The sequence below is a fragment of the Oncorhynchus masou genome, unplaced genomic scaffold, assembly GCF_036934945.1.
Source record: "Oncorhynchus masou masou isolate Uvic2021 unplaced genomic scaffold, UVic_Omas_1.1 unplaced_scaffold_739, whole genome shotgun sequence".
Classification (NCBI taxonomy): domain Eukaryota; kingdom Metazoa; phylum Chordata; class Actinopteri; order Salmoniformes; family Salmonidae; genus Oncorhynchus; species Oncorhynchus masou.
The window spans coordinates 282,713-310,688 of NW_027013845.1; the positions used below are offsets into that span (position 1 = coordinate 282,713).

The 27,976-nt window shown below is 44.6% G+C and overlaps 2 pseudogenes; both read right to left on the minus strand.

Annotated features, from left to right (window-relative positions):
- Positions 1-3,743: 3,743 nt before the first annotated feature.
- On the minus strand, positions 3,744-16,176 carry LOC135537274 (large ribosomal subunit protein bL12m-like; annotated as a pseudogene).
- Positions 16,177-25,482: 9,306 nt separating this feature from the next.
- The window catches only part of LOC135537275 (hepatocyte growth factor-regulated tyrosine kinase substrate-like), a 52,409-nt pseudogene continuing 49,915 nt past the window's right edge, over positions 25,483-27,976 (minus strand).

Sequence of the window (27,976 nt, forward strand, 5' to 3'; positions counted from 1 at the left end):
CGCGATGCGACTACAGGATACTGACGATTTGAGAAGGTCTTGCACTCAGTTCCGCGATGCGACTACAGGATACTGACGATTTGAGAAGGTCTTGCACTCAGTTCCGTGATGCGACTACAGGATACTGACGATTTGAGAAGGTCTTGCACTCAGTTCCGCGATGCGACTACAGGATACTGACGATTTGAGAAGGTCTTGCACTCAGTTCCGCGATGCGACTACAGGATACTGACGATTTGAGAAGGTCTTGCACTCAGTTCCGTGATGCGACTACAGGATACTGACGATTTGAGAAGGTCTTGCACTCAGTTCCGTGATGCGACTACAGGATACTGACGATTTGAGAAGGTCTTGCACTCAGTTCCGTGATGCGACTACAGGATACTGACGATTTGAGAAGGTCTTGCACTCAGTTCCGCGATGCGACTACAGGATACTGACGATCTGAGAAGGTCTTGCACTCAGTTCCGCGATGCGACTACAGGATACTGACGATCTGAGAAGGTCTTGCACTCAGTTCCGCGATGCGACTACAGGATACTGACGATCTGAGAAGGTCTTGCACTCAGTTCCGCGATGCGACTACAGGATACTGACGATCTGAGAAGGTCTTGCACTCAGTTCGCGATGCGACTACAGGATACTGATGATCTGAGAAGGTCTTGCACTCAGTTCGCGATGCGACTACAGGATACTGACGATCTGAGAAGGTCTTGCACTCAGTTCCGCGATGCGACTACAGGATACTGACGATTTGAGAAGGTCTTGCACTCAGTTCCGTGATGCGACTACAGGATACTGACGATTTGAGAAGGTCTTGCACTCAGTTCCGTGATGCGACTACAGGATACTGACGATTTGAGAAGGTCTTGCACTCAGTTCCGCGATGCGACTACAGGATACTGACGATTTGAGAAGGTCTTGCACTCAGTTCCGTGATGCGACTACAGGATACTGACGATTTGAGAAGGTCTTGCACTCAGTTCCGTGATGCGACTACAGGATACTGACGATTTGAGAAGGTCTTGCACTCAGTTCCGTGATGCGACTACAGGATACTGACGATTTGAGAAGGTCTTGCACTCAGTTCCGCGATGCGACTACAGGATACTGACGATCTGAGAAGGTCTTGCACTCAGTTCGCGATGCGACTACAGGATACTGACGATCTGAGAAGGTCTTGCACTCAGTTCCGCGATGCGACTACAGGATACTGACGATCTGAGAAGGTCTTGCACTCAGTTCCGCGATGCGACTACAGGATACTGACGATCTGAGAAGGTCTTCCACTCAGTTCCTTGCATCAGGCTACACACCCTCTTCTCTAATCAAGTGATCATATTTTCACCCATCAGACTATTCTCAATTTAATCTTGCTTTTGCTAATATTTGAAACGAGTTGATTTATGAGTGGATTTAGAATGGCCCATTGTGAAATGGGCAGGAACAGGGGGAAATAGATATCATCTGTATACACTGGAAGAGGTACATGGGAGGCCGTTTCCCGCCGGTTCCTTTTCAACGGTGCCTGGTTCGCTCCTCCGGTTAGGTCACTCCACGCATCAACCATCAACCTCCACGGGTTCTCTAACGTTGTTCCTGAAACTACCCAGTGCTTCATTAGGAAAACCAAGTGGAATCTGTTCAGGAACATCGATAAGTAAAAATGTTTTCACAAAACATAATTAATTAAACTGTTGACAACCCCTCTCTCTGCGAGCTGAAAAAAGCAATGAAGGAGAGGAGATGGAAACACACGGCGGTGAGATATTCTATAGTTAAAAGGTGATGTCAGCCTATTAATTATGAAGATATAATAAAATACCCTATAACTATGCTATTATATACCCTATAACTATGCTATTATATACTCTATAACTATGCTATTATATACCCTATAACTATGCTATTATATACCCTATAACTAGGCTATTATATACCCTATAACTATGCTATTATATACCCTATAACTATGCTATTATATACCCTATAACTAGGCTATTATATACCCTATAACTAGGCTATTATATACCCTATAACTAGGCTATTATATACCCTATAACTAGGCTATTATATACCCTATAACTAGGCTATTATATACCCTATAACTAGGCTATTATATACCCTATAACTAGGCTATTATATACCCTATAACTAGGCTATTATATACCCTATAACTAGGCTATTATATACCCTATAACTAGGCTATTATATACCCTATAACTAGGCTATTATATACCCTATAACTAGGCTATTATATACCCTATAACTAGGCTATTATAAAATCAAATAGAAATTCACAATAATTGTAGGCTAACTCTGTAAGCCACCCTGCACAATCAATGAATCAACAGCATCACCTATATGTTCTCTCCCAGACTCATGGAGACAGTCTGGATCGTAGCATAAGGTAACCAGTCCATCCAACAGCATCACCTATATGTTCTCTCCCAGACTCATGGAGACAGTCTGGAGTGTAGCATAAGGTAACCAGTCCATCCAACAGCATCACCTATATGTTCTCTCCCAGACTCATGGAGACAGTCTGGAGTGTAGCATAAGGTAACCAGTCCATCCAACAGCATCACCTATATGTTCTCTCCCAGACTCATGGAGACAGTCTGGAGTGTAGCATAAGGTAACCAGTCCATCCAACAGCATCATAATACCATCACCAGCCTTTGTAAAGGCCCGACCAATGATGTAGCAAAGACATCTTACATAAATGTTTTGTAATGTTGTTCTGCCTTTAGTAATTATGCAGTGCAGTAGGCGATTGTATTGTATACATCATTACTTTAGTTCTCGTGTGTGGGGGTTATATAGGCATATCTACAAGCTCTAACATGCTTATGGGTGTTTTTAATGAATCATCACCTTAGAAAGCAATGCTGTATTAAGGCGTTAAAACAACATCGACAAGGACCATGTTTTGGGTTCTACCAAGGCATGTCCAGAGTGCACAAGAGGAGATTACTGTGACTCACATAGAGTCACGTTGGTCTTGTGACTGCTGGTGTGGCGGTAATATGGTCAACACAACAGCCCAAGCTGGAGAGAAAAATGTGCCGTTTTAAAAGCTAATTTCCTGCAGTTCTACACATTTTGCCATAGGGTGGAGAGAAATGTTTGCCATCCCCAGTTGGTCATTTTTTATTTTATCTTTATTTAACTAGGCAAGTCAGTTAAGAACAAATTCTTATTTTCAATGACGGCCTAGAAACAGTGTGTTAACTGCCTTGTTCAGGGGCAGAACGACAGATTTGTACCTTGTCAGCTCTGGGATTTGAACTTGCAACCTTTCGGTTACTAGTCCAACACTAACCACTAAACCCCATGTTTTGACCATGATTGCTTGCTGGCCTCTATAGACTAATTTACCAATCTAAATGTTTAGTTGACATGGCTGATTGAGTGACTGTCAGTGGCCGACATAAAGAGAAAAGCTGCTGATGTAAAACCACGTTTCTAAATTGCACCTTGGTGTATTCTACTATTATAACTCAACAGTAAGTTGAGATCCCATAGGACTTACCTTTTGGGAGGAGGGATTGATCCATGGGCCTACAGAATCAGGCCAGTTGCCCTGGTCTGGGCGAATCAGCAAAGCTCTCTTTTGCCCCCTAGTGGCTCTTACATATTACAATGCACTTTGTTTCAAATTCTAATGAATTCAAAATATAGATGTCGAACACCAAACAAAGCTTTACATAAAAATAAATATGTAATCCCATCATTATGAATACATTTCACATAGGTACTATTTAATAATCGTTCACAGTCTTTACAGCACAATCTGTCAAATGTGATCCAATGTAAGATTATATTCAACCAACCAAAGAAATGTAACTTGTTTTATTTTTTTTAATCACTTCATCATTGATCCTATATCAGCCATACAGTATAAAGACCAGGGGTTGGAACCAAAATTATTTTTTCCAATCGTTCCGAACAGGAAAATACAAATTTAACTGTTACGTTCCACTGTTCCGACCGGAAAAATGACGTTCTGAACCGGTTCAAACCAAACAAAAGTACCGGTTTATAGCGTTCCTTCCTATTCCTTTTATAACCTTTAAAATCAACCTGCCCCCCCCCCTTCACATTTAGCTAATTAAATGACTTCACCAATCAGTGCGGATAGAGCCGGAGGGGTGGGGGGGGCCTAAACATGCACACACACTGGTACAGAGTTTCAGCTTGCAGGCAGATCCTGGAATATGTTTCTGAGTGACAGAGTGAGGGCTTTGCCTTGGCACTTTGTTTGCGTTTTTTTGTGAGAGTAGAAACAAGGCCTGGAATGTAAAAGAACGTTATTAACCGGTTCCCATGCTTTTAAAATAATGGTTCTGTTCCGGAACAGCATGGATCACTTTCGTTGCAGGTTCAGTTTCTGCTACTACATTATTTTCCGGCTTTTCAGTTCTGTTCCGGGTTCCAACCCGTAATGAAGACACAGCTCCGTTCTCCCGGTTCTAGATAACACGAGTCTGTTACCAGTCAGGGGGAGGGGTTCTAAAAAAAAGCTTGGTTGCCAACGTGGTACCTCAGTCCTCTTGATGACCCACTCACACCACTCATAGAACAACCAGCCAAATGTCCATTTGACGAATTTGGTTCATTGACGCACATAAAATACCCGCGGAGGCTGGTGGGAGGAGCTATAGGAGGACAGGCTTATTGTAATGGCTGACATGGAATTAATGGAATCCAATGGAAACCGCCTGTTCGACGCCGTTCCATAATTCCATTCCAGCCATGACGATGAGCCTGTCCTCCTATAGCTCCTCCCACCAGCCTCCTCTGGAGAATACAGACAGTCAAACGTAGATATTTCAATGGTGTCACCGTGGAGGCTGGGTTGTCAGGGGAAATAACATGCCACGTTAACGACGAGGCTTCCAGGGAAACTCACCCCCAGACAAATACAGACATGAGGCCAAGTCCAGCTTGAATGCAGACCAATGGGCAAAAGTACCAGACTGATAGATGGGCAAAAGTACCCATTATCCACCCTTCTCCTGTACCCTCATATTCCCAGTTGTGGACTTTTAAACATGGGGCTGATGTTAACATTGGCTTGAGGGAGTTTTGAGTTTCCACCATTGTTAAACCAAATTCGAGAAAGAACCCAAGAGAAGTGCACACTTCGGGAGAAGGGTGGAGAATCGGGACAGAGCCAGCCACACAGACGAACAAACAAGACAAACGGGCGAGGGAACTGACGAGCGGCCGGGCGGTGGGCGGGTGCGTTCAGGCTCTGAGCCTGAGTCGTCCAGTCTGAGTTAGTTTCTCCCGCCCCACACCGTCCAGTTGGTAGCTAGTACAGCAACGTTGTCAAAAAGGATAGATTTTAGTTTCCTTTTCCAAGGCATTGGTTCCTTTGTTCTTTTCCTGCTGTATACAACAGAAAGATAGACAGGAGTAACAGCAGCCAGACGGTGGATGGGGTCAGTCGGGTGGAGGGATGGAGAGAGGAGAGACGGTCTACTCCAGCACCACAGTGCCCCCTGCTGTCTCCAGGACCGTCTTCAGCTTCTCCGCCTCCTCTTTGGACACATTGGCTCTGATCTCCTGGGGGAGGGACTCAACCAACTTCTTAGCCTGGTAGAGGACAGAGGAGATCAGTGATCTACAGTAACAATAACACAAAGCAACCAACTTCTTAACCTACTATATACATACAGAGAGCAGTACCACAGAGTGAAAGGCCTCCAACTTCTTAACCTACTATATACATACAGAGAGCAGTACCACAGAGTGAAAGGCCTCCAACTTCTTAACCTACTATATACATAGAGATCAGTACCACAGAGTGAAAGGCCTCCAACTTCTTAACCTACTATATACATAGAGAGCAGTACCACAGAGTGAAAGGCCTCCAACTTCTTAACCTACTATATACATAGAGAGCAGTACCAGAGTGAAAGGCCTCCAACTTCTGAACCTACTATATACATACAGAGAGCAGTACCACAGAGTGAAAGGCCTCCAACTTCTTAACCTACTATATACATAGAGAGCAGTACCAGAGTGAAAGGCCTCCAACTTCTGAACCTACTATATACATAGAGAGCAGTACCACAGAGTGAAAGGCCTCCAACTTCTTAACCTACTATATACATAGAGAGCAGTACCAGAGTGAAAGGCCTCCAACTTCTTAACCTACTATATACATACAGAGAGCAGTACCAGAGTGAAAGGCCTCCAACTTCTGAACCTACTATATACATACAGAGAGCAGGACCACAGAGTGAAAGGCCTCCAACCCAGAGCTATCCTAGGTCTCAGATTGATTTGACTCCTTTAAGCGTGGACACTGGAACATGTGTGGTCAGAGATGGAATGGACAAATGATTAGAAAGACAGGAAAGAACTGAAGAATCCTTGTCTGGCTGTGACATCACACAGAGACAAACAGACCATCTGACCTGCAGGTCTCCAACTTCTTAACCTACTATATACATACAGAGAGCAGTACCACAGAGTGAAAGGTCTCCAACTTCTTAACCTACTATATACATAGAGAGAGCAGTACCACAGAGTGAAAGGCCTCCAACTTCTTAACCTACTATATACATAGAGAGAGCAGTACCACAGAGTGAAAGGCCTCCAACTTCTTAACCTACTATATACATACAGAGAGCAGAACCACAGTGTGAAAGGCCTCCAACTTCTTAACCTACTATATACATACAGAGAGCAGTACCACAGAGTGAAAGGTCTCCAACTTCTTAACCTACTATATACATAGAGAGAGCAGTACCACAGAGTGAAAGGCCTCCAACTTCTTAACCTACTATATACATACAGAGAGCAGTACCACAGAGTGAAAGGTCTCCAACTTCTTAACCTACTATATACATAGAGAGAGCAGTACCACAGAGTGAAAGGCCTCCAACTTCTTAACCTACTATATACATACAGAGAGCAGTACCACAGAGTGAAAGGTCTCCAACTTCTTAACCTACTATATACATACAGAGAGCAGGACCACAGAGTGAAAGGCCTCCAACTTCTTAACCTACTATATACATAGAGAGCAGTACCACAGAGTGAAAGGCCTCCAACTTCTTAACCTACTATATACATAGAGAGCAGTACCAGAGTGAAAGGCCTCCAACTTCTTAACCTACTATATACATAGAGAGAGCAGTACCACAGAGTGAAAGGCCTCCAACTTCTTAACCTACTATATACATAGAGAGCAGTACCAGAGTGAAAGGCCTCCAACTTCTGAACCTACTATATACATACAGAGAGCAGTACCACAGAGTGAAAGGCCTCCAACTTCTTAACCTACTATATACATACAGAGAGCAGTACCACAGAGTGAAAGGTCTCCAACTTCTGAACCTACTATATACATACAGAGAGCAGTACCACAGAGTGAAAGGTCTCCAACTTCTTAACCTACTATATACATAGAGAGCAGTACCACAGAGTGAAAGGTCTCCAACTTCTGAACCTACTATATACATACAGAGAGCAGTACCACAGAGTGAAAGGTCTCCAACTTCTTAACCTACTATATACATACAGAGAGCAGTACCACAGAGTGAAAGGTCTCCAACTTCTTAACCTACTATATACATACAGAGAGCAGTACCACAGAGTGAAAGGCCTCCAACTTCTTAACCTACTATATACATACAGAGAGCAGAACCACAGAGTGAAAGGCCTCCAACTTCTTAACCTACTATATACATAGAGATCAGTACCACAGAGTGAAAGGCCTCCAACTTCTTAACCTACTATATACATAGAGAGCAGGACCACAGAGTGAAAGGCCTCCAACTTCTTAACCTACTATATACATAGAGAGCAGTACCACAGAGTGAAAGGTCTCCAACTTCTTAACCTACTATATACATAGAGAGCAGTACCACAGAGTGAAAGGCCTCCAACTTCTTAACCTACTATATACATAGAGAGCAGGACCACAGAGAAAGGCCTCCAACTTCTTAACCTACTATATACATAGAGAGAGAACAGAGAAGGCCACCAACTTCTTAACCTACTATATACATAGAGAGCAGGACCACAGAGTGAAAGGCCTCCAACTTCTTAACCTACTATATACATAGAGAGCAGTACCACAGAGTGAAAGGTCTCCAACTTCTTAACCTACTATATACATAGAGAGCAGTACCACAGAGTGAAAGGCCCCCAACTTCTTAAACTACTATATACATAGAGAGCAGGACCACAGAGTGAAAGGCCCCCAACTTCTTAACCTACTATATACATAGAGAGCAGTACCACAGAGTGAAAGGCCTCCAACTTCTTAACCTACTATATACATAGAGAGCAGTACCACAGAGTGAAAGGTCTCCAACTTCTTAACCTACTATATACATAGAGAGCAGTACCACAGAGTGAAAGGCCTCCAACTTCTTAACCTACTATATACATAGAGAGCAGTACCAGAGTGAAAGGCCTCCAACTTCTTAACCTACTATATACATAGAGAGCAGTACCACAGAGTGAAAGGCCTCCAACTTCTTAACCTACTATATACATAGAGAGCAGGACCACAGAGAAAGGCCTCCAACTTCTTAAACTACTATATACATAGAGAGAGAACAGAGAAGTCCACCAACTTCTTAACCTACTATATACATAGAGAGAGAACAGAGAAGGCCACCAACTTCTTAAACTACTATATACATACAGAGAGCAGTACCACAGAGAAAGGCCTCCAACTTCTTAACCTACTATATACATAGAGAGCAGTACCACAGTGAAAGGCCTCCAACTTCTTAACCTACTATATACATACAGAGAGCAGTACCAGAGTGAAAGGCCTCCAACTTCTTAACCTACTATATACATAGAGAGCAGTACCACAGAGTGAAAGGCCTCCAACTTCTTAACCTACTATATACATACAGAGAGCAGTACCACAGAGTGAAAGGCCCCCAACTTCTTAACCTACTATATACATACAGAGAGCAGGACCACAGAGTGAAAGGCCCCCAACTTCTTAACCTACTATATACATACAGAGAGCAGGACCACAGAGTGAAAGGCCTCCAACCCAGAGCTATCCTAGGTCTCAGATTGATTTGACTCCTTTAAGCGTGGACACTGGAACATGTGTGGTCAGAGATGGAATGGACAAATGATTAGAAAGACAGGAAAGAACTGAAGAATCCTTGTCTGGCTGTGACATCACACAGAGACAAACAGACCATCTGACCTGCACCAGGTTCAAGCCTTGGATGCAGTTCTTCACTTCCTTTATGAGTTTCACTTTCTCCGCTGCCTTCAGTTCTGTCAGTTTTACTGTGAAGTGAGTCTTCTCTTTCTTGACTGGTGCCACGTCCTCTTCCACTGCCTGTAGGAGCAGAATGAACACAATGCCAGGTGAAAACATGCACCATCTACGCCCTGAGGACACTACATGACATGTTTATGTGTACAGTCAAGCACAACGATTGCATTGCAGTAAAGAAGCTTGCATTGGGCATTGAAACTAAACAAGGTTATAGCCTTTATAAATAGAAGGCCAATGAGCTCTGCAGGGGCACCTCCTAGATCAAGTCATGTGGGGTGAGGGGTAACCACGGGGCGTCGTGCAAGGGCGGGGTAACCACGGGGCGTCGTGCAAGGGCGGGGTAACCACGGGGCGTCGTGCAAGGGCGGGGTAACCACGGGGCGTCGTGCAAGGGCGGGGTAACCACGGGCGTCATGCAAGGCGGGGTAACCACGGGGCGTCGTGCATGGGCGGGGTAACCACGGGGCGTCGTGCAAGGGCGGGGTAACCACGGGGCGTCGTGCAAGGGCGGGGTAACCACGGGGCGTCGTGCAAGGGCGGGGTAACCACGGGGCGTCGTGCAAGGGCGGGGTAACCACGGGGCGTCGTGCAAGGGCGGGGTAACCACGGGCGTCGTGCAAGGCGGGGTAACCACGGGCGTCGTGCAAGGGCGGGGTAACCACGGGGCGTCGTGCAAGGGCGGGGTAACCACGGGGCGTCGTGCAAGGGCGGGGTAACCACGGGGCGTCGTGCAAGGGCGGGGTAACCACGGGCGTCGTGCAAAGGGCGGGGTAACCACGGGCGTCGTGCAAGGGCGGGGTAACCACGGGGCGTCGTGTAAGGGCGGGGTAACCACGGGGCGTCGTGCAAGGGCGGGGTAACCACGGGGCGTCGTGTAAGGGCGGGGTAACCACGGGGCGTCGTGTAAGGGCGGGGTAACCACGGGGCGTCGTGTAAGGGCGGGGTAACCACGGGGCGTCGTGTAAGGGCGGGGTAACCACGGGGCGTCGTGTAAGGGCGGGGTAACCACGGGGCGTCGTGTAAGGGAGGGGTAACCACGGGGCGTCGGTAAAGAAGCTTGATAAAACGTATTGAATAAAACACAGAAACACACTGAAACAATCCCTGTCTTACCAGAGCTGCAGGTGTTGCTGCTGCAGTCATGGCTCCCATTGGCATCATCCCAACATCCTGGATATTTAGGGTTTTCTGGGACAAAAAAAATTAAAACATACTTTATTGGAGAAGTCTTTGAGCCGATCAAAATGTTACTCATCACATGCCTCGTTAACAACAGGTGTAGACCAACAGTGACATGCTGACTTAGACCTTCCCAGCAATACAGAGAGAAAGACAGTCGAAATAATAAAGTAAAACAAGTCATAAATACACAATGAGTAATGATAACATGGCTTTACACATGGGGGACCAGTTAATATAAGCAGCAGGTAGTCGCGGTTAGAGTGTAGGGGCGGCAGGTAGCCTAGTGGTTAGAGTGTAGGGGCGGCAGGTAGCCTAGTTGGTTAGAGTGTAGGGGCGGCAGGTAGACTAGTGGTTAGAGTGTAGGGGCGGGCAGGTAGCCTAGTGGTTAGAGTGTAAGGGCGGCAGGTAGCCTAGTTGGTTAGAGTGTAGGGGCGGCAGGTAGCCTAGTGGTTAGAGTGTAGGGGCGGCAGGTAGCCTAGTTGGTTAGAGTGTAGGGGCGGCAGGTAGTCTAGCGGTTAGAGTGTAGGGGCGGCAGGGTAGCCTAGCGGTTAGAGTGTAGGGCGGCAGGGTAGCCTAGCGGTTAGAGTGTAGGGGCGGCAGGTAGACTAGCGGTTAGAGTGTAGGGGCGGCAGGTAGCCTAGTGGTTAGAGTGTAGGGGCGGCAGGTAGTCTAGTGGTTAGAGTGTAGGGGCGGCAGGTAGCCTAGTGGTTAGAGTGTAGGGGCGGCAGGTAGACTAGTGGTTAGAGTGTAGGGGCGGCAGGTAGCCTAGTGGTTAGAGTGTAGGGGCGGCAGGTAGTCTAGTGGTTAGTGTAGGGGCGGCAGGTAGCCTAGTGGTTAGAGTGTAGGGGTGGCAGGTAGCCTAGTGGTTAGAGTGTAGGGGTGGCAGGTAGCCTAGTGGTTAGAGTGTAGGGGCGGCAGAGTAGCCTAGTGGTTCCTGTGTTTGACCTGTAACCAAAATGTTGCATGTTTGAATCCCCGAGCTGACAAGGTAAAAATCTGCTATTCTGCCCCTGAACAAGGCAGTTAACCCACCGTTCCTAGGCCATCACTGTAAATAACAATGTGTTCTTAACTGACCTGCCTAGTTAAACAAAGGTTAAACAATAAAAATACATTAACTCTGTGGAATAATACACACACTGCTCAAAATAATAAAGGGAACACTAAAATAACATCCTTGATCTGAATGAATGAAATATTCTTATTAAATACTTTTTCTTTACATAGTTGAATGTGCTGACAACAAAATCACAAAAATGATCAATGGAAATCAAATTTAAATCAACCCATGGAGGTCTGGATTTGGAGTCACACTCAAAATTAAAGTGGAAAACCACACTACAGGCTGATCCAACTTTGATGTAATGTCCTTAAAACAAGTCAAAATGAGGCTCAGTAGTGTGTGTGGCCTCCACGTGCCTGTATGACCTCCCTACAATGCCTGGGCATGCTCCTGATGAGGTGGCGGATGGTCTCCTGAGGGATCTCCACCCAGACCTGGACTAAAGCATCCGCCAACTCCTGGACAGTCTGTGGTGCAACGTGGCGTTGGTGGATGGAGCGAGACATGATGCCCCAGATGTGCTCAATTGGATTCAGGTCTGGGGAACGGGCGGGCCAGTCCATAGCATCAATGCCTTCCTCTTGCAGGAATTGCTGACACACTCCAGCCACATGAGGTCTAGCCTTGTCTTGCATTAAGAGGAACCCAGGGCCAACCGCACCAGCATATGGTCTCACAAGGGGTCTGAGGATCTCATCTTGGTACCTAATGGCAGTCAGGCTACCTCTGGCGAGCACATGGAGGGCTGTGCGGGCCCCCAAAGAAATGCCACCCCACCCCACACAATGACTGTCCCACCACCAAACCGGTCATGCTGGAGGATGTTGCAGGCAGCAGAACGTTCTCCACGGCGTCTCCAGACTGTCACATGTGCTCAGTGTGAACCTGCTTTCATCTGTGAAGAGCACAGGGCGCCAGTGGCGAATTTGCCAAACTTGGTGTTCTCTGGCAAATGCCAAACGTCCTGCACGGTGTTGGGCTGTAAGCACAACCCCCACCTGTGGACGTCAGGCCCTCATACCACCCTCATGGAGTCTGTTTCTGACCGTTTGAGCAGACACATGCACATTTGTGGCCTGCTGGAGGTCATTTTGCAGGGCTCTGGCAGTGCTCCTCCTTGCACAAATGCGGAGGTAGCGGTCCTGCTGCTGGGTTGTTGCCCTCCTACGGCCTCCTCCACGTCTCCTGATGTACTGGCCTGTCTCCTGGCAGCGCCTCCATGCTCTGGACACTACGCTGACAGACACAGCAAACCTTCTTGCCACAGCTCGCATTGATGTGCCATCCTGGATGAGCTGCACTACCTGGGCCACTTGTGTGGGTCGTAGACTCCGTCTCATGCTACCACTAGAGCGAAAGCACCGCCAGCATTCAAAAGTGACCAAAACATCAGCCAGGAAGCATAGGAACTGAGAAGTGGTCTGTCGTCACCACCTGCAGAACCACTCCTTTATTGGGGGTGTCTTGCTAATTGCCTATAATTTCCACCTGTTGTCTATTCCATTTGCACAACAGCATGTGAAATTTATTGTCAATCAGTGTTGCTTCCTAAGTTGACAGTTTGATTTCACAGAAGTGTGATTGACTTGGAGTTACATTGTGTTGTTTAATTGTTCCCTTTATTTTTTTGAGCAGTGTATATATAGATACCATGGTATAGAGGTAGATACTAGAACTATGTATATAGGACAATGTGCTATAATTTATGACACTGACTGTGTGGCACTGGATACGAGCGTCTGCTAAATGACTCAAGGATGCCCACGTCTCCTTATGTTAATCTACATGTTCCAGTTCCATACCTTGAGGAGCTCATTGAGGTCTGACACCTCTAACAAGGTGAGGCTGGTGATGTCGTGTACCAGCTGGGTGATTTTGGGGGGGGGTACTGTTTGGGGGCTCCATCCAGAGGGGGGGACGGCGATGACAGCAGAAAGGCTGGCTGGGCTGGTCCCGAGTGTTCGGAGGGCACATGACGTTGGTGTCTGGAGCTCCTGCCTGGGGAAACAAAATCACACAGTTAATGTATTGTTTTATTGAACCTTTATTTAACTAGGCAGGTCAGTTAAGAACACATTCGTATTCACAAACCCGGACGACGCTGGGCCAATTGTGTCGCCGCCCTATGGGACTCCCAATCACGGCCGGATGTGATGCAGCCTGGATTCGAACTAGGTACTGCAGTGACGCCTCTTGCACTGAGATGCAAGGTAAGTTGCTAGCTGGCATCGCTAGCTAGCATCTATCTTAACATAATCAATAGTTAACTACACACGGTTGATGATATTACTCGTTTATATAGCTTATCCTGCGTTGCATATAATCGATGCGGTGCCTGTTAATGATTTCATCGAATCACATCCTACTTCGCCAAACGGGTGATTTAACAAGCGCATTCGCGAAAAAAGCACTGTCGTTGCACCAATGTGTACCTAACCATAAATATCAATGTCTTTCTTAAAACCAATAGACAAGTACATATTTTTAAAGCTGCATATTTAGTTAATATTGCCTCCTAACATGATTTTTTTTTTAACTCAGGAAATTGTCACTTCTCTTGCGTTCAGGGTATATGCAGCAGTTTGGGCCGCCTGGCTCGTTGCGAACTGTGTGAAGACCATTTCTTCCTAACAAAGTTTGCCAGAATTTTAGATAATTATTACATTGAAGGTTGTACAATGTAACAGCAACATTTACACTTAAGGATGCCACCCGGTGCCAGAACGGTTCCGTATTTCACTGAAAGAATAAACTTTGTCTTCTAAAGGAGTTTCCGGATTTGACCAAATTAATGACCTAAGGCTCATATTTCTGTGTGTTATATTATAATTAAGTCTATGATTTGATATTTGATACAGCAGTCTGACTGAGCGGTGGTAGGCAACAGCTGGCTCGTAAACATTCATTCAAACAGCACTTTCCTGCGTTTGCCAGCAACTCTTCGCTGTGCTTCAAGCATTGAGCTGTTTATGACTTCAAGCCTATCGACTCCCGAGATTAGGCTGGCAATACTAAAGTACCTATTAGAACATCCAATAGTCAAAGGTATATGAAATACAAATGGTATAGAGAGAAATAGTCCTATAATTCCTATAATAACTACAACCCAAAACGTCTTACCTGGGAATATTGAAGACTCAAGTTAAAAGGAACCACCAGCTTTCATATGTTCTCATGTTCTGAGCAAAGAACTTAAACATTAGCTTTTTACATAGCACATATTGCACTTTGACTTTCTTCTCCAACACTTTGTTTTTGCATTATTTAAACCAAATTGAACATGTTTCATAATTGATTTGAGACTAAATTGATTTTATTTATGTAATTAAGTTAACATTTAAAAAAAGTGTTCATTCAATGTTGTTGTAATTGTCACTATTAGCCGATTAAATCGGTATCGGCTTCCTTTGGTCCTCCAATGAAAAATCATAATCGGTCGACCTCTACATTCAATCCAGTGTTTCCTCTGTAGAGCGTGCATCCCGTCCACCTAAAATAGTTTGGTTTCTATTGGTTTAAATGGACAGTTTTGGTGCAAATTAATTTACAACTATGCACTAATGAATTAGATTTAGGCTCCTGGATGTGACTTTAGGGGCCTTTTGAGTCCCATCTGTAAAACCCTCTAGGCCTAAGGGAATGAGTGATTCAATGTTGTCACAGATCTCTCAAAGATTCTTCAAATCCACCAGCTAGTAATATCACAGTAGCTAGTTAGCTGCTATTTCTCATCCTAATTTTCCACCTGGTTCAGTTGGGAAAGGGAATACTTAGTCAGTTACACAACTGAATACATTCAACCAAAATGTGTCATCCGCATTTAACCCAACCCCCCTGAATCAGTTGTACAACTGCCACGGTAAGGTCGACAGGAGCATTATACAATGGTGAAAATCTATACAAATCACCAATCAGAACCGGGAGGGAAGCTCTAGCAAGGTACAGGATATGACAACCATTTGTCAAAGTTAAACACAAATGCCGTACAAGAAACACATGACCTTGACTGGCACGTCTCATAAGGAAGGAGCAGGGTGCATTTGGTCCATGGAACTGGCTAACGTTATTTACTGCAGAGCCTACTCGCTCTAGATTACAAGTTAGTTAGCTGGTTTTACAACACATTCCCCGTGACGGATTAATCCATTTGGCTGCAAGAGTGTTCCTCACTAGCTAGCTAACGAGGAATTAGATGGCATTGCGGTTGGCTAGCTAGCCGGCTGATCATAAAATCCGTTCTTCACAAAGCAAATGAATGAGCCCAGGGTTATTATGTTAATAGTTCTACGTGATTCCGACTATTTGGGGCACATAAATGGTGAATGCATGGCAAATTAGCTAGCAATTCTCTGCCCTTGACGCGTTTAGCGTTAGCAAACCATCTAGCTCCTGTGTCCCACTGTTCTAGAATTTACACAAGCAGCTACGATCCCCGGTTATGACACCCGCTTACCGACGAGTCTTTGCGGCGACTCGCAGCGCGGTCCGAATGCAGTGTCTTGTGCAGTACATGTTTATTATTTGTGCCCCCGGATCTCCTCCAGATATTTCCAATTCACAGAGTCGCAGCGTTGCCTGTCAGTCCTGGTCCTTCTCCCTCAATAGCACATGGCGTCCTCCACTCTCTGTTACTGACCTACCCACAATGCATTGCACCACAAACGAGTTGTAGTTCGACTTAAATAACTTTATTAACAAAGTAGCTTTTGTCAATCTCAGTGTGTACGTCTCTCTCTCTCTCAATTCAATTGACTTTATTGATATGGCAAGTTCATTATTACTTACATTGTCAAAGTATACATATTGAAAAATATAAATCTATATTTTATATATATATTTATACATATATAAAATATATAATTATATATAAATAAATGGTGGGACCAACAGCAATAATAATAGTAGTAGTGGACATGGGATTACCATTAACAACAACAATATTAATCAGAATAACAATACATTAAAGCAATAGTAGTAGACCAGTATCAACATTACTGAGGAGACTTATGACCTGGTAGTAGACCAGTGTCAACATGACTGAGAAGACACATGACATGGTATGAAAGACAAAACAAAACAAGATGGGAAATATTATCGACATTACATTGCACTTTTCACTGGCTGCCCCTCAGGTTGTGGCAGAAGGACACATTTGGCTGCAGGGTAGCCTAGTGGTTAGAGTGTTGGACTCTTAACTGGAAGGTTGCAAGTTCAAACCCCCGAGCTGACAAGGTACAAATCTGTCACTCTGCCCCTGAACAGGCAGTTAACCCACTGTTCCTAGGCCTTCATTTAAAATAAGAATTGACTTGCCCAGTTAAATAAAGGTAAATAAATGTTCAGTAGTTCCAAAACATTCAGTGATTTTGCAAAGAGCCACATCAATTTACAGAAATACTCATTATAAATGTTGATGAAAATACAAGTGTTACACATGGAACTTTAGATACACTTCTCCTTAATACAACCGCTGTGTCAGATTTCAAAAAAGCTTAACGGAAAAAGCAAACCATGCAATATTCGGAGTACAGCGCTCAGAGACCCAACAAGCCAAAAAGATATCCGCCATATTGTGCAGTCAACAGAATAAAATTATAAATATTCACTTACCTTTGATGATCTTCATCAGAATGCACTCCCAAGAATCCCAGTTCCATAGTAAATGTTTGATTTGTTCGATATCGTCCATCATTTATGTCCAAATAGCTACTTTTGTTAGAGCATTTTGTAAACAAATCCAAAGTCACGAAGCACGTTCACTAGGAGCAGACAGTCCGTTACAGTCCGTAGAAACATGTCAAACGATGTATAGACTCAATCTTTAGGATGTTTTTAACATAAATCTTCAATAATGTTCCAACCGGATAATTCCTTTGTCTGTCGAAAAGAAATGGAGTGCGAGCTACCTCTCATGGCCAGACCACTGACTCAAAGAGCCCTTATGAGCCCCTCCTTTACAGTAGAAGCCTCAAACAAGTTCCCAAAGACAGCTGACATCTAGTGGAAGCCTTAGGAAGTGACGCATGACCAATATCCCACTGTATCTTCAATAGGGAATGAGTTGAAAATCAACCAACCTCAGATTTCTCACTTCACTTTTCTCAGGTTTTTGCCTGCCATATGAGTTATATTATACTCACAGACATAATTCAGAGAGTTTTAGAAACTTCAGAGTGTTTTCTATCCAATATGCATATATTAGTACCTGGGACTGAGGAGCAGGCAGTTTACTCTGGGCACCTTATTCATCCAAGTTACTCAATACTGCCCCCAGCCATAAGAAGTCATAGGCCATAGGTGTTATCTTTCTTCTTTTTTTCTCTCTCTCTCATCTCTCTCTCTTCTCTCTCCTCTCTCTCTCTAATTTTGTTTTCAATTCAAGGGCTTTATTGTCATGGGAAACATGTGTTAACATTGCCAAAGCAAGTAAGGTAGATAATATATAAAGTGAAATAAACAATAAAAATTAACAGTAGACATCACACATACAGAAGTTTCAAAACAATAAAGACATTACAAATGTCATATTATATATATATATATATATATATATATATATATACAGTGTTTTAACAATGTACAAATGGTAAAGGAAACAAGATAAAATAAATAAGCATAGATATGGGTTGTATTTACAATGGTGTGTGTTCTTCACTGGTTGCCCTTTTCTCGTGGCAACAGGTCACAAATCTTGCTTAGGGGACTCTTCTCCAGGTTCATCTCTCTGTAGGTGATGGCTTTGTTGTGGAAGGTTTGGGAATCGCTTCCTTTAAGGTGGTTATAGAATTAAACAGCTCTTTTCTGGATTTTGATAATTAGTGGGTATCGGCCTAATTCTGCTCTGCATGCATTATTTGGTGTTCTACGTTGCACACGGAGGATATTTTTGCAGAATTCTGCGTGCAGAGTCTCAATTTAGTGTTTGTCCCATTTTGTGAAGTCTTGGTTGGTGAGCGGACCCCAGACCTCACAACCATAAAGGGCAATGGGCTCTATGACTGATTCAAGTATTTTTAGCCAAATCCTAATTGGTATGTTGAAATTTATGTTCCTTTTGATGGCATAGGATGTCCTTCTTGCCTTGTCTCTCAGATAGTTCACAGCTTTGTGGAAGTTACCTGTGGCGCTGATGTTTAGGCCAAGGTATGTATAGTTTTTTGTGTGCTCTTGGGCAACAGTGTCTAGATGGAATTTGTATTTGTGGTCCTGGTGACTGGACCTTTTTTGGAACACCATGATTTTGGTCTTACTGAGATTTACTGTCAGGGCCCAGGTCTGACAGAATCTGTGCATAAGTTCTAGGTGCTGCTGTAGGCCCTCCTTGGTTGGTGACAGAAGCACCAGATCATCAGCAAACAGCAGACATTTGACTTCGGATTCTAGTAGGGTGAGGCCGGGTGCTGCAGACTTTTCTAGTGCCCGCGCCAGTTCGTTGATATATATGTTGAAGAGGGTGGGGCTTAAGCTGCACCCCTGTCTAACCCCACGACCCTGTGTGAAGAAATTTGTGTGTTTTTTGCCAATTTTAACCGCACACTTGTTGTTTGTGTACATGGATATTATGATGTCGTATGTTTTACCCCCAACACCACTTTCCATCAGTTTGTATAGCAGACCCTCATGCCAAATTGAGTCAAAGGCTTTTTTGAAATCAACAAAGCATGAGAAGACTTTGCCTTTGTTTTGGTTTGTTTGGTTGTCAATTAGGGTGTGCAGGGTGAATACATGGTCTGTTGTACGGTAATTTGGTAAAAAGCCAATTTGACATTTGCTCAGTACATTGTTTTCATTGAGGAAGTGTACGAGTCTGCTGGTAATGATAATGCAGAGGATTTTCCCAAGGTTACTGTTGACGCATATTCCACGGTAGTTATTGGGGTCAAATTTGTCTCCATTTTTGTGGATTGTGGTGATCAGTCCTTGGTTCCAGATATTGGGGAAGATGCCAGAGCTGAGGATGATGTTAAAGAGTTTTAGTATAGCCAATTGGAATTTGTTGTCTGTATATTTGATCATTTCATTGAGGATACCATCAACACCACGGGCCTTTTTGGGTTGGAGGTTTTTTATTTTGCCCTGTAACTCATTCAATGTAATTGGAGAATCCAGTGGGTTCTGGTAGTCTTTAATAGTTGATTCTAAGATCTGTATTTGATCATGTATATGTTTTGCTCTTTATTCTTTGTTATAGAGCCAAAAGATTGGAGAAGTGGTTTACCCATACATCTCCATTTTGGATAGATAATTCTTCGTGTTGTTGTTTGTTTAGTGTTTTCCAATTTTCCCAGAAGTGGTTAGTCTATGGATTCTTCAATTACATTGAGCTGATTTCTGACATGCTGTTCCTTCTTTTTCCGTAGTGTATTTCTGTATTGTTTTAGTGATTCACCATAGTGAAGGCGTAGACTCAGGTTTTCCGGGTCTCTATGTTTTTGGTTGGACAGGTTTCTCAATTTCTTTCTTAGATTTTTGCATTCTTCATCAAACCATTTGTCATTGTTGTTAATTTTCTTCGGTTTTCTATTTGAGATTTTTAGATTTGATAGGGAAGCTGAGAGGTCAAATATGCTGTTAAGATTTTCTACTGCCAAGTTTACACCTTCACTATTACAGTGGAACGTTTTACCCAGGAAATTGTCTAAAGGGGATTGAATTTGTTGTTGCCTAATTGTTTTTTGGTAGGTTTCCAAACTGCATTCCTTCCATCTATAGCATTTCTTAATGTTACTCAGTTCCTTTGGCTTTGATGCCTCATGATTGAGTATTGCTCTGTTTAAGTAGACTGTGATTTTGCTGTGGTCTGATAGGTGTGTCAGTGGGCTGACTGTGAACGCTCTGAGAGACTCTGGGTTGAGGTCAGTGATAAAGTAGTCTACAGTACTACTGCCAAGAGATGAGCTATAGGTGTACCTACCATAGGAGTCCCCTCGAAGCCTACCATTGAATATGTACATACCCAGCGTGCGACAGAGCTGCAGGAGTTGTGACCCGTTTTTACATTTACATTTACGTCATTTAGCAGACGCTTTTATCCAGAGCGACTTACAAATTGGTGAATTCACCTTCTGACATCCAGTGGAACAGCCACTTTACAATAGTGCATCTAAATCATTTAAGGGGGGTGGGTGAGAAGGATTACTTTATCCTATCCTAGGTATTCCTTGAAGAGGTGGGGTTTCAGGTGTCTCCGGAAGGTGGTGATTGACTCCGCTGTTGTTGGTTATGTTGTCATAGTTGTGCCTAGGGGGGCATACGGGGGAGGGAATGCTGTCACCTCCAGGCAGGTGTTTGTCCCCTGTGTGCTGAGGGTGTCAGGTTCTTGTCCGGTTCTGGCATTTAGGTCGCCAGAGACTAGTACATGTCCCTGGGCCTGGAAATGATTGATTTCCCCCTCCAGGATGGAGAAGCTGTCTTCATTAAAATATGGGGATTCTAGTGGGGGGATATAGGTAGCACACAGGAGGACATTTTTCTCTGTTAGGATAATTTCCTTTTGAATTTCTAGCCAAATGTAGAATGTTCCTGTTTTGATTAATTTAATGGAGTGAGTTAGGTCTGCTCTATACCAAATTAGCATACCCCTTGAGTCCCTTCCCTGTTTCACACCTGGTAGTTTGGTGGATGGGACTACCAGCTCTCTGTAACCTAGAGGGCAACCAGTGGGTCTGTCTCCTCTATACCAGGTTTCTTGCAGGATGACAATGTCTGTATTACCGCTTTCTTTGGTGAAGTCCGGGTTTCTGCTCTTCAGGCCAAAGGCAGATGACCTCAGGCCTTGAATATTCCAGGATGATATAGTGAATGCTTTTTGTTCCATAGAGTGTCCAATGTTGTTGGTTGTGGTTTGGCCTCAGGCCAGTAAGTGTGAGCAGAGCCTGCTGAGCATCTGGTACATGCCATTGGCTTGGGCGAGTGTGAGAGTGGGGGTTGGGATTGTTTGCCCGCTCACTACCTGGGCGTATGTGTGGCTTCCATGTTGAGGCCCTCTTTGCGGGGGTGGGGTGCATGGAGTGGGCAGGAGTGGCATAGGTCTGATCTGAGGGGGCCTAAATGGGGTGTGGGCATGGTTTACGTGGGGGGGTGTTGATTGGTTGGGGTGTGGATGTGTCTGGGTGTGCGGTGGTCTGGATGTAATTCCTCTTGGCGTGGGTCCTCTATGTGTAGGTCCAGGGGGGGTCCTGCAGGTCTGGGAGGGTGTCTCGTTGGTCTGGGTGGGGTGTCTATTGATCTGTTGCTCCTGTGTGAAGTGTTGGGATACGTTTGAGAGCGATGTCCTTTAGAGTTCGGGCAAAGGTGGGCACTGCTGCCTTGTAGAGGTGGACCTGGTCATAGGGGCTGTTCAAGTCCAGGGTGGAGTGGTGGGCCAGGAAAACGTTTGGTTTTGAGGCACAGTCACGGGAAATACTTGCGTTTACCCGCTGTATTGTGGCAGGGTGGAAGTCTTTTCGTGGTAGCAGGGTGGAGATAACCACTTGTGCGTTGGGGAAAGTAGAAGAAGCCTTTTCAATCACTCCCTTCAGTGCCGTGGCCACTCTTTCCTGCTGTGCTCTCAGGTCATTTGTGCATGTGTGTATTATTATGTGGCTGGGTGAGCCTAGTTTGGCCTCAGACAGAAGGTCTAGGGCGCTCTGGGTGTTTGGACACCAGAGTTTAGACACACTGTGTTTGGGAAAAAGTTTTTTTTCTTCTATATATTTCCCATTTGAGTCCATAAGTAGTACAATCTGTGTCTTGTGTTTGTCCTCAGTGGGTGTGGGGGGGTTGTCAGAAGGGCTATCAGGGTGGCTGACAGGGGGGGTGCTCAGAGGGGGTGAGAGCCGCTGGGGGTTCTTCATTTGTCTGTTCTGCTGTGATGTCGACTCTATGGTCAGGGTCTGGTGTGGACTGTTCTGCTGTGGTGTCGAGACTTTTGTTGGGTGCTGAGGTGGGCTGTTCTGCTGGCTTCTCTGTGGGGGTGGCCACCTCCCTAGTGGGTTGTACTGTCACACGCCGTCCCCCTGAACCTCTCCTCCATCCCCCTCACCCTCTCCTCCATCCCCCTCAACCTCTCCTCCACCAGCAGTCTGATACTCTCCTCTAGTGCTCTGTTCTGCTCCTCTTTCTCCTGTTGTATTTGTCTCACCACTGTCCAAAGTGCAGATATGTCTCTGTCTACCTCCAGCTCTCCGGGTCTGGTTAAGAGGCTGTTGTTGTGCTGGACTGTTGTCTGGGTCTGTGCTGACTGAAGTGTAATCACCTGCTGTTCCAGCTCCACCTGCCTTATCTCCAGCTGGGTGAATTTGTCCTTCATTTCAATGAGGGAGTGGTAATCTGTGCTGGGAGGTTGACTCTCCGCTGGGGGTTGCTCGTCTGTGGGGTTACATAATGAAGAGGTCTGGTCTGACCCGCTCGGTGTGGGGGTATCTTTATCAAGGGAGAGCTTCTCCTGCTGGGCTAATTCTTTGATTAGGTAAAAGTCCAGCTGAAACTGTTTGGGGTTACTCTGTACCATTACTGTTCCGGACTTATAGATATTTATATTACTTGACTCAGAGTCCTCGTTATCAAGTATTCTGAGTTTCCACCCCTCGTTAACCCCCCCTCTCTTAACAAAGGGGTAGTGTGCTAATATAGCACTGTGCCATGCCAGGGGATGGTTTGTGTGGAAGATAAGGTTGCTGATGTTCCCATTTTTGTAATAGTCAGCAAAAAGTGTCTCTTGATTTTCCATAAGGAGCTTCATTTTGTAATCTTTTCTTGCCTTATCATTCTTTACATGCAAAGGGTACTGTATTTTAATTACCTCTGAACAGCGGGAGGGAGCTTCTAAGGCCTCTCCATTTGGTTGGGGTAGACTGTGTGACTCTCCTGCCATTGTTGGGCTAATGGGCTTTGACACCTCTCACTTGACATGTCAGTGCTATTTGAAGCTGTATCAAGCTTGGCAGAATTATGTTAGAATTCAATCCTTGTAAAGTAATGTTTATTTTCCTTCTTGGCTTTTGGAGATAAAATATAGTTTCAGACTAAGCATTACTCACTCAGTTCCATTTTGGATGGTGTTTTCAGGTTTCTGTTGTTTTCCAGAGAATTTGCTGTATAGAGAAATAAATCTTGGTAGTTGTGAACCTTCCAGGTGATTCCGTAATTCTGTCCAAAATCAGGTTGTAGGTTTTAAGTTTTGATTTGAAGTGGGGGTTATGTTGTAAAGGGTAGAATCCAGTATGTGTTCCTGACAAAAAATCCAAGTTTATCTATCTTTTTTAAAGAAAATGCTGAAAAATGCAGGAGCTCATCTGATCGTGACCTCTGCCTCTCTCTGTCTACCAGACATCGACGTTCTGAGACAGCTCTGTTCCCCTACAGGAACCCAGGGTGGGGTCTACCAGACATCGACATTCTGTTCCCCTACAGGAACCCAGGGTGGGGTCTACCAGACATCGACGTTCTAAGGCAGCTCTGTTCCCCTGCAGGAACCCAGGGTGGGGTCTACCAGACATCAACGTTCTGAGACAGCTGGCGTTTGGGAACGGGATACGCATGGAGAGGATGGTGAGCCTCTTTAACCAGTCTGCTGGTGTGTATGTATAAACTAATGGATCTTTAAGGATGGACTATACTGTACACACAGAACATGTAACATGGGTGTCTGCTACTAGCTCAGTCCTTCTATAAGGATGGACTATACTGTACACACAGAACATGTGACATGGGTGTCTGCTGTTAGCTCAGTCCTATGAGGATGTTTAGGACCAGGCCTTCAGAATATGTAACATACAAGGTATATCTGCTGTTTAGTCAGTCCTTCTATAAGGATGTCTAGGACCAAGCCTTCAGAATATGTAACATAGAAGGTATATCTGCTGTTTAGTCAGTCCTTCTATAAGGATGTTTAGGACCAAGCCTTCAGAATATGTAACATAGAAGGTATATCTGCTGTTTAGTCAGTCCTTCTATAAGGATGTCTAGGACCAAGCCTTCAGAATATGTAACATAGAAGGTATATCTGCTACCAGCTCAGTCCTTCTATAAGGATGTTTAGGACCAAGCCTTCAGAATATGTAACATAGAAGGTATATCTGCTTCCAGCTCAGTCCTTCTATAAGGATGTTTAGGACCAAGCCTTCAGAATATGTAACATACAAGGTATATCTGCTGTTTAGTCAGTCCTTCTATAAGGATGTCTAGGACCAAGCCTTCAGAATATGTAACATAGAAGGTATATCTGCTGTTTAGTCAGTCCTTCTATAAGGATGTTTAGGACCAAGCCTTCAGAATATGTAACATAGAAGGTATATCTGCTGTTTAGTCAGTCCTTCTATAAGGATGTCTAGGACCAAGCCTTCAGAATATGTAACATAGAAGGTATATCTGCTTCCAGCTCAGTCCTTCTATAAGGATGTTTAGGACCAAGCCTTCAGAATATGTAACATAGAAGGTATATCTGCTGTTTAGTTAGTCCTTCTATAAGGATGTCTAGGACCAAGCCTTCAGAATATGTAACATAGAAGGTATATCTGCTGTTTAGTCAGTCCTTCTACAAGGATGTCTAGGACCAAGCCTTCAGAATATGTAACATAGAAGGTATATCTGCTGCCAGCTCAGTCCTTCTATAAGGATGTTTAGGACCAAGCCTTCATTTGTTTTCCCAGATAGAGATGGAACAGTATAATAAATGCCTGGTCTTCAGGAAACGTTGACATGGAAACAGGGCTTCTTCTGCATCTGAACAGACATCCTAATGACCCATATTTTAAACATGTATTTATGTAAATAAAGTATGTTTAATGCAAAAAAAATGTGTACCCTTTCATTTTCTGCTCCTAAATGACAATGCATCGAGTCTGGTCCCAGATCTATTTGTGCACCTGCCAACTGCATGGCAATGAGTGACAAGGAGTTGGCATGACAACAGACTGGCACTCCGCCTACTTCAGATTCCAAAGATAATATGACAGAAAACACACTAAAGCAGGTGGACAAGAGAAGAACAAGATATTTATTAAATATAATCTTAAAATGACTTTAAAGAAGTCAGACAGAAAGAAGATCATTAATGGTGAAGTAAATAAGTTCAAAGACGGCGTCAAAGGGGGTTCCATAAGAAGTCACTGATTGGGTGGATGTTACATCACATGCACATACCCTGAAGAACTGACAACCACCACCTCTCCGCTCCCGGCCCACAGGGTTCTAAAAGACACTCTGAAAGGGTGGATCTCAAAAGGTATTTACCTGATTCCCTCCCCTACGTCCTCTCTCTCTCTCCTAGAGAAGAACCAAGGAAAGGAAACGAGGAATTGAGGAAATGGCTTTGTGATTAAACCGAACTTTACTGAAACTAGCACCAGAAACAAAATGGATGCCCATCTAATGTAGAGTCCCCCTCTACAGATAACTCCACCTCAGCCCTGTCTACACCTCAGCACCCACAGATACACACCTATAGGGCTTTTATCAAAAGTAGTGCACTATACTGGAAAAAAGAGTGCTATTTAGGACACACCCAGTCAGAGGGTCTCTCTACTCGCTCATAGGCTGTGTTTATACAGGCAGACCCATTCTGGGGGTTTTGACACTAATTGATCTTTTGACCAATCAGGTCAGATCTTTTGCCACTAATTGGTCAAAAGATCAGAATGGGACTGCCTTTGTAAACAGCCATATAGACCCGACTGCAACCCTCTGGATAACTGCTAGTTAATATTTGGCAATGGAACTACATGTGTAATCTTAAGTTATATTCACACTAGTTCCTCCTGGAGTGTGATGCAAGGCATTGTGGTTAATGGAGTTGTTGGGAGAGACCCATTATGTCAACAGTTGCGACACGGGACACCTTGAGAGAGTGATGGTGGTAATCGGTCTCTGGAGCTGTGAATATTGGGAATTGTAGTTCCACACTGGATGTAAGTGTTCTATTGTAGTCCCATACTGCTTCCCCTCAGCCAGTCTGATTGGTGAGACGATGTCAGAAGTGTAAAACCTAATAAAAAAGGTACTTTCTTTCTCCCAAGTTCTCAATCATCAACTCAAAAAGCTTTAGTGAAAAACACCACCAAGCCGTAGCAACATAAGACGACCCATCTATACTTTAAAATGAGCTCTGTGTGTCTCTGACACTCTCACTAGAACCCTGGAACCTGTTAGAGGTGCTTTCTGTGCTCCGTCCTACATCTTTCCTTCACTCATCTCTCCAGTCACTCTCACAGCCCCTGTCAACCAATCAGGCAGTATGAAACATGTCCAATCACCACAATATGACCCCAGAACAGTTACTGCTGTAACACCTGACATGTTCATGGAAATAACGACTTTAACATGCAACTAGCTTATTCAAATATGAGAAAGGACGGCTATGGTCTTGTCTTAGATTCCATTCGTATTTGATTTGTTCCTTTATTATACCACTGACTAGATGAGCTTCAGATATTAGTTTCAGAAGAGAAAGACTACATACATTATCAGAGAGAGAGAGAGAGAGAGAGAGCGAGAGAGAGAGAGAGAAACAGAGAGAGCCAGAGAGGTGAGATTAGGACAGAACACTGTAGCAAAACACATTAAAAGGGGAAGTGTTTCTTATAAGTTCAGGTAGTCCCTCCCCGTCTAGGTTCCTAGTGAATACAACCCTGGGGTACGTATGGTACATAGTAACACTACCTAACCCCCTCCTCACTCCTCTCATCCTCCATGTCAGCTGGGGGAGAGAGGATGGCTAGGAGGAGAGGTAACATGTCTGTTACAGAACTATAATATTTCACAACATTGCCGTAACAGAAACAGAAACAATGTGAGAAACATGTGTGTTTGTTGGGGAATCCAGGCCACAAGCCCAGCAGAGAGAGAGAGGAGGACAGAAGAGGAGAAGAGAGGTGAGGACAGAAGAGAAGAGAGGACAGAAGAGAGGTGAGGACAGAAGAGGAGAGAGGACAGAAGAGGAGAGAGGACAGAAGAGGAGAGACGACAGAAGAGGAGAGAGGACAGAAGAGGAGAGAGGACAGAAGAGGAGAGAGGTGAAGACAGAAGAGGAGAGAGAGGGTGTAGTAGTGTGTTGAACCCTGCCAGCAGCAGGTGGTAATGTTAAGCTGAGCTAGCCAGGTGGATGGATCAGTCGAAGGAGATGAGCTGTGCCTCGCTGCCTGGATGGACCTGCGGAGGCTGCTGTTGCTGAACCTGCTGTGGGGGGCCACCAGGGGGAGCCATCTACACAGAGAAAGACAGAAGTAGTGTGAGAGATTATATATATATAGAGAGAGTGAGAGTGAGAGAGAGAGGAAGGGAAGAGGGCGAGAGAGAGGAAGGGAAGAGGGCGAGAGAGAGGAGGGAGAAAGAGAGGGCGAGAGAGAGGAGGGAGAAAGAGAGGGCGAGAGAGGAGGGAGAAAGAGAGGAAGAGAGGGATAGAGCAGAGGGAGAGAGGAAGAGCGGAGAGAGAGTGGAAGAGCGGAGGAAGAGAGAGGAAGAGCGGAGGAAGA